The sequence below is a fragment of the Phascolarctos cinereus genome, unplaced genomic scaffold (assembly GCF_003287225.1).
Source record: "Phascolarctos cinereus isolate Bilbo 61053 unplaced genomic scaffold, phaCin_HiC Scaffold_5;HRSCAF=322, whole genome shotgun sequence".
Taxonomy (NCBI): Eukaryota; Metazoa; Chordata; class Mammalia; order Diprotodontia; family Phascolarctidae; genus Phascolarctos; species Phascolarctos cinereus.
In genome coordinates this window covers 459,386,469-459,402,583 of record NW_027555958.1, presented here as the reverse complement: position 1 = coordinate 459,402,583, position 16,115 = coordinate 459,386,469, and positions in this window count along the sequence as shown.

Here is a 16,115-nt window from a genome sequence, read left to right as displayed (position 1 = left end):
TCCGCAATCCTTCTCTAACATCATGCTTCCTCTGCTAGCTTAGGACACTGAGGCTGAGGGTGATGAACTGACTTGTTCACAATGACATGATTAGGAAGTGTCTGTGCTGGCCTTGAATACAAATCTTCTAACTCCAAGTCCAGGGATCATCCAGCAGGATAACAGGACCCCGAGGCTCAGGGGGACCTGCCTTCCCTTTCCTTGGGGTGTGTGTTTCCTGGGCCCAACCTGGAAGCAGAGGCTTCATTCACTGGGTCATGCTGGGTGTCCTAGGGGCCCTAGGCCCGCATTCCAGGATCCCTGTCAGTGGTGTGCTGAGCCCTGATTGTGAAATATGCACCTATGTGAGAATTTACACCAGAAACTGGCAGATGCTGACAAGGCACCCCCTGGACCTAGTCCTCTCATTGACTGAGCCAGCCCAGATCAGCATCGGGGATGTGGTTTGTTTCACAGACTCTTGTCCAAGTCAGAGTGATCACAGCACACACCTTTTTTGAGAATGGGCAGGAGCAGAGTAGGCTCTCTCTTCACCCGGCATACACCAACATGTAACATTAGCTCTAAGAATAAGAAACACAGGACATTCGGTAGCATTTGGGAGTCCCCACTGTAACCTGTCCTCTTTCCATAGTATGGCCATTTGGGCCAGGCACCATTTGCAGGCTTTAGCCTAACCACCTCCGTCTTCTTCCCCTTGACCTTTGGATGGTATGGCCCACGTTGTCTTTGGCTTCCATGATCCACAGAGAAGTTGCCAGTTTGGATTCATCCTTGAAGCTTTCAATGGCTCCTCTCCCAGGAGATGCTGGAGGAGCTAGTCACCCTCGGCATCCCTTCATTAAGACAAGACTAACACGCCTGGGCTCGCCTGCTGATCCAGCCTGAGGATTAATTAGCTCCCATTGGTGCATCCCCTGCTAGGAAGGTGAATTAACTCTTTCGCTTATGCTTGTGGGCACTGGATGAGTCATTTACTGAATTGTCCCGTGGAGGCTGGCAAGAGTTTATTGCTCTCAGAAGTTAATCCTGTGACCAGCATCTTTGTTCCTTCCCAGTGACCACAGACAGGCACAAATTAGCAGGTCCTCTTCCAAATGGTCCCTGCTCTCCCCTTGGAGCTGTTTGGCACTAGGTCATACCACCCTGGAGAGTACTGTGGAATTGGCTCAGTAACCTGTGGAACAAAGATGCACTTTAGTTACTTGTCTGGGACAGACAGAGGAGGAGAAAGGAAGGAGATGAGATCACAGTTGCATGGTTCCAAGTCCCTGAAAACTGCCTTGCCCAGTATTAGGTACATTGTGAATGCTCCATAAATATTAATGAATGAATGAATGAATGAATGAATGAATGAATGAATGAATGATTGATTTAGAAGGATTTGTCCAGACTGCTTCACAGAAGTTGCCTGATGCCAAGGCCAGTTCAAAGTGCTTTGAGTTCAGAGGCAGACACTCTGAAGGAGCCTGTACTTAATACTACTGGGACCTGTGACTCTTCAGCATTTTTCCTCTCTCCACCACACAGAGGGCAACCTCTCAAGGACTTAGTGGGTTGTCTCTGAAAGTTACTGCTGATCTGTGGTTTTGGGGTGAGGGAAGCAAGGAGAAAATTTAGAACTCAAAATTTAAAAAAAATATTAAAAATCTTCTTTACATGTAATTGGGGAAAATAAAATATTATTTAAAAAGTACTTTATCATAGTGTTAACATGTAGTAAGTGCTTAATAAATGCTTGTTGAACACGCAGTAAGTACTTAATAAATGCTTGTTGATTATTGACAAAAAACCAAACCACTACCCAGATTCTTCCTCAACAAATGTAGGATATCCCAGTTATTCGATGGGGTATCCAAGCATGACTCCAGTGGAGGCAGGACAGTGCAGTGCATTTATCATTTTAATTTTACTCAGAGACATCAAGTAACTTGCCTAAGTTCACACAGCTCACGATGGGTAGAGTCAGGACTTCTGACCCACAGAGCTCTCAAGAAACCTTAATTTCTCTTTTTTATACCCTTTCCCTCCACCCTCCAAATTCTCTTTTGTATTGAATTGCCTTATATTTATTCTGTATTTACTTATATATGTAGTATCCCCTTTGGGCTTATTTCAGTTTGGTGTTTGTAATAGGTTTGGTTCCCAGGGGGATGACAGTCTCACAGGTTCCAGGGTACTCTGTGGGTCCGAACTCTTTTTTTTTATTTAAAATTCTGTTTCACTTGATAGTATTTTATTTTTTCCACTTACATGTAAAGATAGTTTCCAACATTCACTTTTATAAGATTTTAGTTCCAAATTTTTTTTCTCCCTCTCTCTCTTCCCTCCCCTCTCCCCAAGAAGGCAAGCGTGTATAGGCTATACATGTACAATCGTTTTAAACATTTCCACATTAGTCATGTTGTGAAAGGAGAAACAGAACAAAAGAGGAAAGCATGAGAAAGTTAAGAAAACAACAAAAAGAGAGAAAATGGTATGCTTCAATCTGCATTCAGACTCCATGGTTCTTTCTTTGGATGTGGATAGCATTTCCCATCATGAGTCTTTTGGAATTGTCTTAATTGCATTGCTGAGAAGAGGTAAGTCCATCAAAGTTGATCATCACACATGTTGTTACTGTGTACAGTGTTCTTCTGGTGCTGCTCACTTCGCTCAGCATCAGTTCCTGCAAGTCTTTCCAGGTTTTTCTGAAGTCCACCTGCTCATCATTTCTTATAGCACGTTAGTATTCCATTACATTTGTATACTACAACTTGTTCAGCCATTTGCAAATTGATGGGCATCCCTTCGATTTCCCATTCTTTGCCACCACAAAAGAGCTGCTATAAATATTTTTGTGCATGTGGGTCCTTTTTCCATTTTTTATGATTTCTTTGGGATACAGACCTAGGAGTGGTGTTGCTGGATCAAAGGGTGTGTACAGTTTTATAGCCCTTTGGGAATAGTTCCAAATTGTTCTCTGGAATGGTTGGATCAGTTCACAACTCCACCCATGATGCATTAGTGTTCAAATTTTCCTACATCTTCTCTAACATTTATCATTTTCCTTTTATGTCATGTTAGCTGATCAGATAAGTGTGAGGTGGTACCTCAGATTTGTTTTAATTTATATTTCTCTAATCAATAATGATTTAGAACATTTTTTCATATGACTATTGGGTCTGAACTCTTAAGACTATATGTAATATGCTCCCATCAGTGACCTTCCTCTTAACAGTCAGTCAGTAGACATAATTAGCTTAAAGCAAAGGCATTTACTGAAATAGCAGAGTAAGAATATTAGCTACAAAATGTTCCTCTCATGCTGGGGGCAGGGAGGGGAGAAGATTCATACTCCCACAAACAAAGTATCCATGGGTAGAATTGCCACAAACTTAGAGTACACAGGTGGAGAACACATTTGGCCAAGGCAACTCATGCCTCTGACAGTAGGTCCTCAATGCCATTTCTCTTTGTGGAATCACCTCTCCAGCTTGACTCCCAAATGCCAGGGCTGAATCGCCCTTGAATCCATGATTAGCTTTCTTGTCTATTGTCAGGCTTCACACTCCTTGAACTTCTTCCTCCCTTAAGTGATTGCTTCTGTGTGCACGTATCTGATTGTGTGTGTGTGTGTGTGTGTGTGTGTGTGTGTGTGTGTGTGTGTGTGTGTGTCTGTTCCTTTAGTTATGCCTCAGATGCTTTAACTAACTCCTGAAATGATGGACATGTCGTCACTATGTGCCATGGCCAATGGTGGGAAGGAGAGAAATTCTTCCCCTCCCCATCTTCCTGCCTATCATCTCATGTAGATGTCGGAGTCACACTCTACGAAGGTGTTCCAATACTAGACTGTCTGCAGAACTGGTGATTTTTAGCCTTTTAAGGATCATCACTAATAATCACTGGCCAAAGATGTTGAAGATTCAGTCAAGAAGAAACTCGTTCACAACCTTGTAAAGGGAAAGTAGGCCCCGGACACATCATTACAGTTAGACACGTTTGGATCTGCCCTTTACTTTCTGGGACTATAATTGGGAGGGGTGGTGGGCAGTGAGGCCGGTTCCCCACCCTCCCACCCCTGTGTGTGTGTATACATGTTAACCATATGTGTGTGTATATGTATGTATATGCATATTGGCTACAAAATGTTCCCCCCATAATAGGAGAAACATTTTGTAGCTAATATTCTTACTATGCCAGTGTGTGTGTATATACACATATATATCTGTATATATACATATTAGCCATACGTGTGTGTACGTATATGCATATTAGCTATAAAATGTTTCCCCCATAGCAGGAAGAACATTTTGTAGCTAATATTCTCAAGGGCTGAACTTGAGGACCTAGAGGACCCCAAGGGTGGCCCACAAGGGCCTTGAGGCGCCAGGTTCCCCACCCCTGGATTAGGTATTGCAGAATCACTGAATGTTGGGGCTTGAAAGGACAGCAGAGATCACTAATCGAATGCCCTCATTTTACGGAGAAGGAAATTCATCCTTGGAGAGAGGAAGGGATTTTCCCAGGTCATGGAGCCAGTAAGTGGCAGGCCTGGCATTTTAATCCAGGTGTACTGATTCCTTATCTTGTGCTTCCTCTCTGATTTTTCTCCCCTCCCTTTCCCTCTGTTTTTTATCAAGGCTTTAAAAACAACATTTCCTTTTACAAATAATGGCTAAGGGGTGCAATGGTTATTGTGCTGGACCTGAAGTCGGGAGGATCTGAATTCAAATCTTGCCTCAAATTCTTACCATCTGTGTGACTTGAACAAGTCACACTTGTCTCATCTATAAATTGGGGATAATAGTAGCCCCTACCTCACAGGCTTGTTGCAAAGATCAAATGAGTTAATATTTGTAAAGTCCTTTGCAACTCTTAAAAACACTGAAGCATCTCCTGGTGCATCAACCTCACCTGACTGAATAGGTGGTGTTATACACCTGTAGTTTCTCGCTTCTCTGCTACCAGGAGGGAAGCACATTTCCTCATCTCTCGTCCAGGGCCAAGCTTGAGCATTATAATTCCAATGCATTTCTCCTTCTTTCTGTTTACTCTGTGGGGTTTTTCCTGGATTTAATTTGCTTCCTTGGGCCCCTGATGACACTGGCCTTTCAGTGTTTCTGCTGGGAGGGACCTCAGAGGCTCTTTGTTCCTCAAATAAGGAAACCAGAGAAGTTATGTGACTTGCCCAGGGTCACTCAGCACGTGTGTCATTTGTTACTTACGCTAATATTTGAGGGGCAGTTAAGTGGTGAAGTGGATAGAGTCCCAGCCCTGGAGTCAGGAGGACCTGAGTCCAAATTTAACCTCAGACACGTATTAGCTGTGTGACCCTGGGCAATCACTTAACTCCCATTGTCTCAAAAAAAAATGACTAATGGCTAATATTCTATTGCATTTCTGTACCATGGCTTATGTAACCATTCCCCAACCTAAGGGGACTCCCTTATTTTCAGTTCTTTGCCACCACAAAAAGTGCCCGGGGCTCTTTCTTACTACACCCTAACTCACCCAAGAGCCTGTAGCTAATGAATGACAGGACTGAAATTAAATCCAGGTCTTCTGACTCTTACTTCCTCCAGGGCTTTCCCCCCTGCACTGTGACTTGCCCAAGGTCATACAGCTGGTAAGATGGGAAGTTGTCTTCAGAATCCAGTTCTATGTGGGGTCTCTTCTGCCTTTGTTACACACACACACACACACACACACACACACACACACACACACACACACAGAGAGCTCAGTCGTCACTCTCCTCACTTCTGGGCTTACCTTTAAACAGCCTTCCTTTCCTCCCTCTCCTCCCCAGCCCCCTTTCCCAGATCGTTTGTATTTCTCACCTTTCCCACCACTAGCCAACAGAGCTAATTATGATCCCAGGCTTGGCTGGCATTTCAGCTGCCACAGTCAGGACAGACACAGGCTTTCAGGTGAAGGTGGGGGGAGGAGAGGGAGAGAGGCCCTCCCTCCCCCAATCAGTAATAAGCCACCAAGGAAGGAAACACCCGGCTTCCCTTTGACGGTGCTGCAAAGTTCAGCTGTAACTGCTGCAGCTAAACTAATTATGAGGTAGAGGTGACAGGAAGGCAGAGACCACCTCCTAAATGTCACCTTCATTATTTCTCAAGCCCACCAGCCCAAGTGCCTTTCCAGCCACCCTGGGTTGCTGTTGTTATGCCTCGGGGTGGAGGTATTTTTTCTTTATTTTTTCTCTCTAATCCCTACAACGCAAGCTGCTGTACGTTCTTGGAGGGTGAAATGGGAAATGGAGCAGGCCTTTTGATCTGCGGGCTGGCTCTTGTTGGCATGGAGGATGGGATTGGGGTTACAGACAGAAGTCTGTTCCCCAGATCTTTCCTTCTCGGTCTTCTGCTAATTGCCCAACTCTCAGGCCTTTGGAAAGTGTCAACGTGGCAGTCACTTTGAATGTTCCAATGGTCATTTCCCACCAAAATTCTAGGATCTCCTATGTGGAACATGCGGGGGTGCTGCAATTACTGTCTGACCCTGTTTAGTGCTAAGGGCCCGGGCATGTATCCTTGCTCAATTTCAGCCAGCTGCCAAATCTTGTCATTTTTTACTTCCACAACATCTTTTGCATCCAACCCCTTCTCTCCATGAATGCAGAGGCCACCTTAATTCAGGTTCCCATCACCTTTTGCCTAGACTATCACAGTGGCCTCCTAATGGGTCTTCTGGCCTCAGTTCTGTTCACTTCCCAATCCATTCTCCGGAAGGCTGGCAAAGCGATTTGTCTTAAGCATAGGTCTGACCATGTCTCTCTTGTATTCAGTCAACTCCAGTGGTTTCCTCTTGCTACGAGATAAAATGTAAACTCCTCAAGCTTTCTAAGATGCCCAAAGCCTCCTTTCCAGCCTCATTATAGATTATACTTACTAATATTGCCATATTATATTACTATTATTGAATGTCTATTAGTTATTAATTTGTAATTAGGTAATTAATTATTAATTACATATTCCTGTTACTACTCTTCCTACCTCTAAGGTCTATCTACACTGACTTTCTCTCTGTCCTTCACCACATCTCCCATCGGTAAGTCTTTGGAGTCGCTATGCTCTGTGCCTAGAATGTAGCCCCTCTCACCTCTGCCTTATTACAGACTCTCTTTCTTCATTTAAAGATGGAGTTCAAGCTCTCCCATCTATGAAGCCTTTTCTGGTCTCCCAACAGCTAGTGCCTTTCCTCCCTCACCAGCTTGGATTTAAATTGCCTTGTATTTGTTTGTGTTACAGATATGAAAACATACATATATTAGTATAATTGACTACATATATAAAATCTTCTATATATAGATATATGCATATATAAAAATTCTATATATTCCTGTGCCCCTCAAATAGAATAGAAATTCATTGAAAGTTGGGCTTGGTTCACTTTTACTTTTGTCTCTCCAGCACCTAGCATGGTGTCTTGCTCAAAGTAGGTACTTAATAAATGCTTTTTGAATTTACAGAGCACTTCCCTTACAACAGCCCTAGTGGCAGGTAGTATAAATAGTACTGTCCCATCTTGACTCAAGAGATTTCCTGGCACTGACTGTAGTGTTTTTTTTAAATTATGTCATGATGATATATGCTGTTATTCTATGTAGCTTGGGTGAGGATTCCCTAAAATAACTGTTTTTAATGATTGGGCTCCTGAATTCTTCAAGAACTTGGACTTTGGGGCCCGTTACTGCTTTTCGTGGGTTCATTGTTAACAATCTTGAATGAACCATTATGCAAACTATAATCTGAGCCCCACCTGGTACTTACTATTACCAGATCACGAAAAAGACAAGACAACAGAAAAAACCCAACATTTAATTGACAAACATTAATGTAAACAACAAGGAAGAAACAAAGCAGTAGAGTAGATAGTTATCTGCCTCCCATATATAGGTGGGATCAAGCCCCATGGGACAAAACTTCTGAGGTGAGAAAGCTATCAATTGTTGCCCCCCCCTTCTCAGCATGATCTCTGGGGTTGGGGGTGGGTAACCTCTCCATGGGGCAGGCTGACTGTTTCCTGAAGGCTTAGTCTGGCTCCAAGGTCGGCAGGATTCCACTAGGATTCTTGGGTTTGGAGATACCCTGACAATACCATTTCATTTACCCCTACCCTGCACATCTCTCTGCTCCACCTAGAATTAGGAATCTAGCAGGACTCCTTGGACCCTGGGTCTAGGCACCTCGTTATTTCTCTCCCCGTTTCTTACCTCCTTTTCAGTTCCATCTGTGGTGCCTTCCTCACTCTTCTTTTCTTTTTATGAGATTTGAGCCTCTATACAAAATCCCTGCATCTAGGTAAAAATCTGCCCCCCCCCATTCAATAATCTCCCTAAGTCCAAAGTTCTGGAGCATTCTCCAACCACAAGTTAATTATACAGTCCGTCAACAAGTATTTATTAAGTTCCTACGATGTGCTAGGACAGCTGGGTGGCCCAGTGGTTAGAGTGCTAGGTGTGGAGTCAGGAAGACTCCTCTTTGGGAGTTCAAATCTGGCCTCAGACACTTACTAGCTCTGGGCAAATCACTTAACTCTGTTTGCCTCAGTTCCTCATCTGTCAAATGATCTGGAGAAGGAAATGGCAAACCACTCTAGTATCTTCACCAAGAAAATCAAGAAATCACCAAATAGAGTCATGAAGAGTTGGACATGGACTAAAATGACAAAACACCCACAGCAACTATGTGCCAGCCGGGGTGGCTGGATGGTGCAGTGGATACAGGGCCTGCCCTGGAATCAGGAGGACCTGAGTTCAAATCATTCCTCAGGTACTTCCTGGCTGTGTAACCCTGGACAAGTCACTTAACCCATCAAAAAAAAATAACAAACCAAAAAAGAAACAAAAACAACTATATGCCAGCTGTTGTGCTAAGTGCTGGAGATACAAATTCAAACAGTGAAACAATCTCTACTCTCGAGTTTATATTCTAACGGAAGAGGCAATAATTATGTCTATAAGTATATATAACATAATATATAAGTATATATAACATCTGAATAGATATAAATAAATTCAAAGTCATTCAGCACAAGGCATTTGGAGAGGTGGGCATTGAAAGGTGGAGGGGTCAGAAAAACATTCACGTAGAAGCTGGTGCTTGAGCTGTGTCTTAAAGGGGAGAGGGACCATATGAGGAGTAGTGAGGAAGGAATGCATTCCAGGTGTGGGGGATGATGGCCAGCCCAAGGCATAGTGTCGTGGGTGAGGCTCAGAGGGAAGCTCAGGTGGGCTGTATCACAGAGTGAGGACAGGAGAGTAATTTATCCAGTGATGTTGGAAAGTTGTTTGGAGCCAGACTGTGTAGGGATTTAGACATTAAAGGGATGAGCTTACATTTTGTTTTAAAGGCAGTCTTTTAGAGGTAATGGGACTGAGTAAGTAGGCAGTCACCTGATGAGGTCTATGGTTCAACAACAATCCCATGGCAGCAGCACAGAGAACACACTGGCTTGAAGAGATGCTCAAGATGGGCAGCCCAACCAGGAGGCTTTGTCATCAATCTAGGGGAGAGGCAATGAGGCTCTGCGCTGGAGAGGCGGCAATCTCAATGGAGAGAAGAGGTCAGATGTGGGGACGTGGGGACAAATGGAGAGTTGTGACATGGAGGGAGGAGAACAGTGCTAAGGTTATGAGCCTGGGTGACTAGAAGGGTGGAGAGGATGCCTGAGACAGCCATTGGGAAATTAGGAAGAGGGGAGTTTCCCATCTGTAACTCAGGAGGAGCAGCATTAATTTGATAACTGCTAAAAGCCTTTCCGGCTCAAAATCCTCATGAGCATAAAAAAGTCAAAGAATGAAAAAAAAATTCCAAGCTGGAGGAAAGTCAGGGGTCATACAGTCAAAAGAGCCAGACTGGTTTGGAATCAAAAGAGTTATATTCAAATCTTGCTTCCAATGCTTGTTACCTGGTCTGGGCCTTAGTTCTCCAACCCACAAAATGGGGGAATTGGACTAAAAGGCCTTTGAGATCCTTTCCAGCTTTAGATGTATGATACTATGAATTTATAAATAAGGAAAATGAAGCTTTGTTAGATTCAGTCAGCTTCAGAATCACAAAATTTAAGAATTGGAAGGGGCCTCCATGGCCCTCTGATCCAAACCATACACTGAAAAAATGCCTCCTATAACATCCTGGACATCCACCCTCTGCTTGAAGACTCCCTAAGGAAAGAGATCTCACCCCGCACCCAGGAAGCCCATCACTTGTTTGGCCAGCCCTCTGAGGGTTGGGAAGTTTTTCCTAGCAACAGTGACTTAGTGTCTGAGTTGGGACTCCTTGGCTTTCAGGGATGTAAGAAGCTTGGAGAGCTGAAAGGCAATTCTCAGGGCAGCCCCCCAGTCTCTACTCTCTAAGTCTCTTCACAGCCTGCTAAATTGTAACACCCAGGAAAAATTACTGGATTTGGAAATACTGGCACCAGGTCTGAATCCCAAGCCTGCTGCTCTCTACCTGGGTAATCTTGAGTGATTCAATTCAAGTCAATTCAGTCCAGTCCAGTCCAATTTAGTTGAATTCAATCTAATTCAGTTCATTTCAGCCTAGTCTAGTCCAGTTCAATTCAATTAAATTCAATAAGCATTTATTAACCCCCTACTACTTTGTGCCAAGCAGGGCAGCTAGGTGGCACAGTGGATAAGAGCACTGGGCTGGCAATCAGGAAGACTCATCTTCCTGAACTCAAATCTAGCCTCAGACACTTACTAGCTATGTGACCCTGGGCGACTCACTTCACCATGTTTGCCTCAGTTTCCTCATCTGTAAAATGAACTGGAGAAGGAAATGGCAAACCCCTCCAGTTTCTTTGCCAAGAAACTGGGGTCACAAAGAGTCAAACATAGCTGAACAACAACCAAAATTGTACTGGGCACTGTGAGGGATACAAAGGAAAAAAGAAGGGGCAAATCACTGAATATTTTTGATCCTCAGTTTTCCCATCTGTTAAATGAAAGGGTTTGACTTAGTGACCATAAGGTTCTCTGCATCTCTGAGTACTATGAAACTAAGTCACTTTAACACTTTGACTTTAAAGCAAAAGATTCTGCATTGTCTATGTCTTGGACCTTTTATCCAGTGAGCTGGGCATGTCCTGAATTAAAACCAGCACAAGGTCGATTCCTAAGACAATCTGCTAAGGAAAAGCATGAAGGTTTGGGTTGGGGGTGGGGCTGGGGGGGGGTGACTGGCACGTTGAATGGAGGGAGGTGTGGTTCACCCTAGATAATATTTTGATTTCCTCAGAGAGGCTTGATTACCTCCAGATTCTTAATGGTCTTTACAAAGCCTGTGTCATTAATCCTTGGGTAGCCAGACCTCCACCCCTTCATCTGCCAGCAGAGGTTATCTTATCACTGGGGACATATTATGGGATGACAGTGACTCAAGGTGAGCCCAGGGACAGGATCAGGGGCATAGGCTCCAGTACCCAGACGCTCCACCTTCTCAGTTCTCTCCTCCAGGATTGAGTGGCATTCACGAGAGGCAGTGTGGTATAATGGACCTGGAGTCAGGAAGACCTGGGTTTGAATCCTGCCTCTGATACTTCCTGTGTGGCTGTGGGGGCCACCATTTTACCTCCCATACCCCATCTGTACAATTAGAGGGTTCAACTTACTGACCTTTAGAGTCCCCTGCCCCTTTAAATCCATAATCCTATGATCCCTAACCAGTTTGGCTGAACACCCAAGTGGAACAAATGAATTCCAGGCCCTGTGTCCTTATGCAGAGGCAGAAGGTGAAGAAAGCTTTGGATAATTTGAAATTTTAATTTGGGTCCTGGAACAATAGGAAACCATAGACTAGGAGCTTAGGAGGAACTTTGGAATAGAGAATGTTACACTGTAGGAAAGCTAGAAAAACAGACTAGCACACAGAACATAAGACTATCAGGGCTGAAAGGAATCTTGAGATTTCCTTTAGCAGCCTCTTTCTTTTTATAGATAAGGAAGTAGATGAAAGTCCAGTGGCTTGCCTAAGGCTACCCAGAGATTCAGTGGGAGATGAAACTTGGATGTAGGCTTAGAAATGTCAGGGTATCTATAGTCTCACAGTAAGTGAAATAGGGGCTGCTCATATAATGGGATGTGAAGGGTGCCTGGAAGGTCCTGTTCCAGCCTTCCCCTCCCACCTCTCCCTTGCCACCAAATAGCTCCTCCACTAGCCTGTTGTTGTACCTGAAATCCTTTCATTAGACACTCATCCCTTTGAATAAAGTCATTGTCTGCTGTTAAAATGTAAATGGTGATGGGGGAGTAACCCATTAGGTGATCATTAATCATTACCAGTGGATATCAATTAAACCCCTCAGACTTCACATAGTACTTGTTTTTAAAATGACATATGCACTTGTCATATATCATATAATTTTAAAATTAACTTGTTTATGGGCTGGTTGCTAGAGTGGGAAATGGAACCCAGTCACAGCTTGTATGCTCAGTCGATGTCTTTGCAGTGTTGAGAAAACTCGAGGAAAGTTCCCAGTGTAGGGTGGACCCCCTGGGCAAACTTGTGCACGTGAGATTCATAAGATGGTCAAAGCTGTTATCTGTATCACTGAAGGGAGGGCTCACACCCATTGGAACAATGGAGCATTAAAATGGGAATAGTGGGACTTTATTTCCTTTCTCACAGGGTTGTTGTGAAGAAAGGGCTTGATATGCCTTGAAGAGTGATTGAAATGGGATTGTTATTATTATTGTTATTAATGAAATTTCTCACTTTCCCCAGCTGCAAAAGTATTCCTCCTCTGCATCCACTCTGTATGCATCTGGTTTGTGTCTATTTATGACTATGTTGTCTCTTCCATTAGATTGTAAACTCCTTGAGGGCAGGTTCTAGTTTTGCCTCCTTTGTATTCACTGCACCTACCACAGTGCTTGGTGCACAGTAAGCACTTAAAAAATGCTGGTTACCTGCCTGTCTGATTATAGATGTCAGATCATAAACTGCTGATTATAGGCTCCATGAGGGTTGGAGCCCTCTCTGTCTCTGCTAGGGGGCTCTGCTCATAGTTAAGTCATTAAATGTTGGTTGAATTTGCTTTTTGTTGACTGAGCACCTTAATGGTCTGCCAGTGATGTCTGATCAAGTGATATTGTGACACATGGAATGACCCCTAAGAATTAAAGCTGAGAATCACCCAAGGGGCAATGTAGATATGTATGGTGGGACTGAATAAACTGCACCCCATTATGAACAAGGAATCACGTAGCAGAGTGCCCTCCCTCCCAAACTACAGTGTATTCAGCTACTTTGGATTTGTATGTAGTTTTTCCTTTATTCTGTATACGTTTAGATAGATGGATGATAGATACATAGATAGATAGATGAAACTTTTATTAAGATTTTACTAGGATCAGTCCCTTTGCTAAGTGTTGCAGATACAAAGACAAGAAATCAAGCCATTCCCTGCCCTCAAAGAGCTTACATTCTAAAAGGAGAGGACAATAGACAGAGGGGAGCTGGAAGGCAGAAGATGTGAAGGTAGGCTGGTGGCGAATGATCAGCGTAGCTGGGACTCCTTATGATGTGGTGGTTTGGGGCAGAGACTCACCAACCAGAGACTGGTCTCTGGGTGGAGTTGTCCTCAAAGGAGCAAGGCAGCTGGTGTGGAAGGGGGAGCAGACTGGAGAGGGGGATGGTGCTGAACTAACAGATGGGTTTGTCATCTGCCCTGTTATAACATTAGCTCCTTGTGACTAGGGAGTATTTCATTCTTTGTCTTTGTGTTTCCAGCACCTAGTACAGTGACTAAGCAGGGACGAGAAGAGTGGTTCTTAACCGGGGATCCACAGGTGGATTTATGATGTGCCTGGCACAGAGTAGGCACTTTATACATGATTGTTGATTGATCAAAAGAGTGGTGTTGTCAAGGAAATGTATGACCCAAAAAGAAGATGGTCTGGTCATGTGATAAGAGCAAGGGATAACTAATGGATAGTCCCATTGGCATCTCAGAAATGTAAAGAGAATGTCCAAATGTTTACTGTGCTTTCAGCCAAGATTGTAGCCTTTCTTTGGCATCAAATGTGACCTTTCACTGGAAACTGAGTCCCAGAGAGGTTAAGAGACTCATCCAGGGTCACATAGGGTTGGATCAAATAGCTCTTAAGGTCACCCTCCAAGCATCCTGTGAACGTGCGACGGTCTTTAGATTAAAGAGTGTTAGAACTGAGAGTAGTCATAGAGGCTTTAGAGAGAACCTTAGGGAGCTCCAAGGGTTCTTGACCTTTTTATGCCCTAGACCCTTTGGCAATCAGTCTGGTGAAACCTATGGAGCCCTCCTCAGAGCCATGGTTTTAGATGCATAAAACAAAATACATAGGATTACAAATGAAGCCAATGGCTTATGAAATTAAAGATGCCATTATTTCTACACCCGAGTTCATGGACTCCCTGAAATCTATCCATGGATCCCAGGCTAAGAACTCCTGTTCTAGTCCACCTCTCCTTTTTTTTTAACTGATGTGGAAATTGAGGTGGAGAGAGTAGAAATGACTTTCCTGTGGTCCCACAGGTGGCAAGGAGCAGAAATAACACTGGAAACTGGTTCCTTGACCTCTAATTTAGGGCTGTTTTCACTGTACCCCACACTGCTTTCCTAATTACCTTTGTGTCTCCCTCGATGCCTAGCACGAGTAGGTACTCCATGAAGATTTATCAAATTTAATTGGATTCAATGAACAGAGTAAGGACATCTCTCATGCCCCCCACATCCTCTCTCCTAGCAAGGCAGAAGTCTTCCCAGGGCACTGGGAGCTTGGGAACAGGAGAACTCTCTCCTAGAATGAAATGGGCATTTGGCACGAATGGCTTTGAATCCAAACAGTGTCCTTCAAGACCAATCTCTCCATCAAACACATTTACTATAGGAAACCTGTATTTCGCCCCCCTTCCCTGCTGCCCATGCTGGCAGGTTCGATCAGCATCGCTGTATTGCCATTTGCTAAATACATGGGCTTAGCTCCTCAGGACAGCGGCTCATCCGTCACAGACGAGCCGCCTGTCAGGAGGGCCACACACATCATTTATAACTGTCAGGCGGCCCGAGATCACAATCTTTCCCCAAAGCCAGTTCCTTCAAAGGCAGGGGAAGAGAATGGCTGAACCCAATGAAGGCTTTTGCAAGCATCAGAGATGCACTTGGGGAACCCAAGGGTGGAGGTAGGGTATGAGGGTGGGGCTAGCCACCATCATGAAGTTGGCCGAAGTCATCTTTGGCTGGCCTCTGTCCCGCTCTCTCAGCCTTCATGCTGCCCCATTTATCCAGGACTCCTCACTGTTGCATGGGACACTTTTGACAATTTATACCCCGCCCCCAACCTTTTCCTTCCTTGAAACTCTCTCCTTCCCCAGCTTCTCCATTATTCTCACTATCTTCCTAACTAGAACAGGCCACGAGAACTACGTATACAATGAAAAGAACAGTGAAAGCCAGCCATACTTTGATTAATCGTAATGAGCAATCTAAGGCCAATGGATGATGAAACATATTGCCCTCCTCTTGGTAGGGAGGTAGGGGGTCTGTAAATGAGAAGCATCCTCTGCCTTGTCAGATGTGGTTGTTCGTTTTCCTTAACTGTTATTTCCCGTGTTAGAAGAGAAGTCTTATCAATCCATCAGTAGACATTTACTATGTGTGTACTGTGAGCTGGACACCCTGCCAAGCTCTGGGGATTCTTTTGCTGCTTAAGATAGATACCATTTATACAATGCTAAGTTCTGCAAAGCACTTTAATAGGTTCTCTCATTTGAGCTCCGTGACAGCCTTGGAAGGGAGGTGCTATTATTATTATCCTCTTTTCATAGATAAGGAAACTGAGGCTTGGACCGATCAAATGGTTTGCCTAAGGTTCCTCAGATGATAAATGTCTGAGGAAGGATTCAAATTCAGGCCCGGCACTTTGTGCACTATGCCACTTAAAGAAAAGCAAAAATCTTGAGAAGGGGCCCGTTGGTTTCACCAGATGCCCAAGGGGTCTGGGACACAGAAAGGGCCAACAACCTCTGGATGATTAGAAGCCTCTAAGGCTACATCCAACTATAACATTCTATGTGCTGAGGTCTGGTCTATGTTTTGTGTTCTAAGGGTGGGCTGCTCTCCTTCAGGCTAAAACCTTC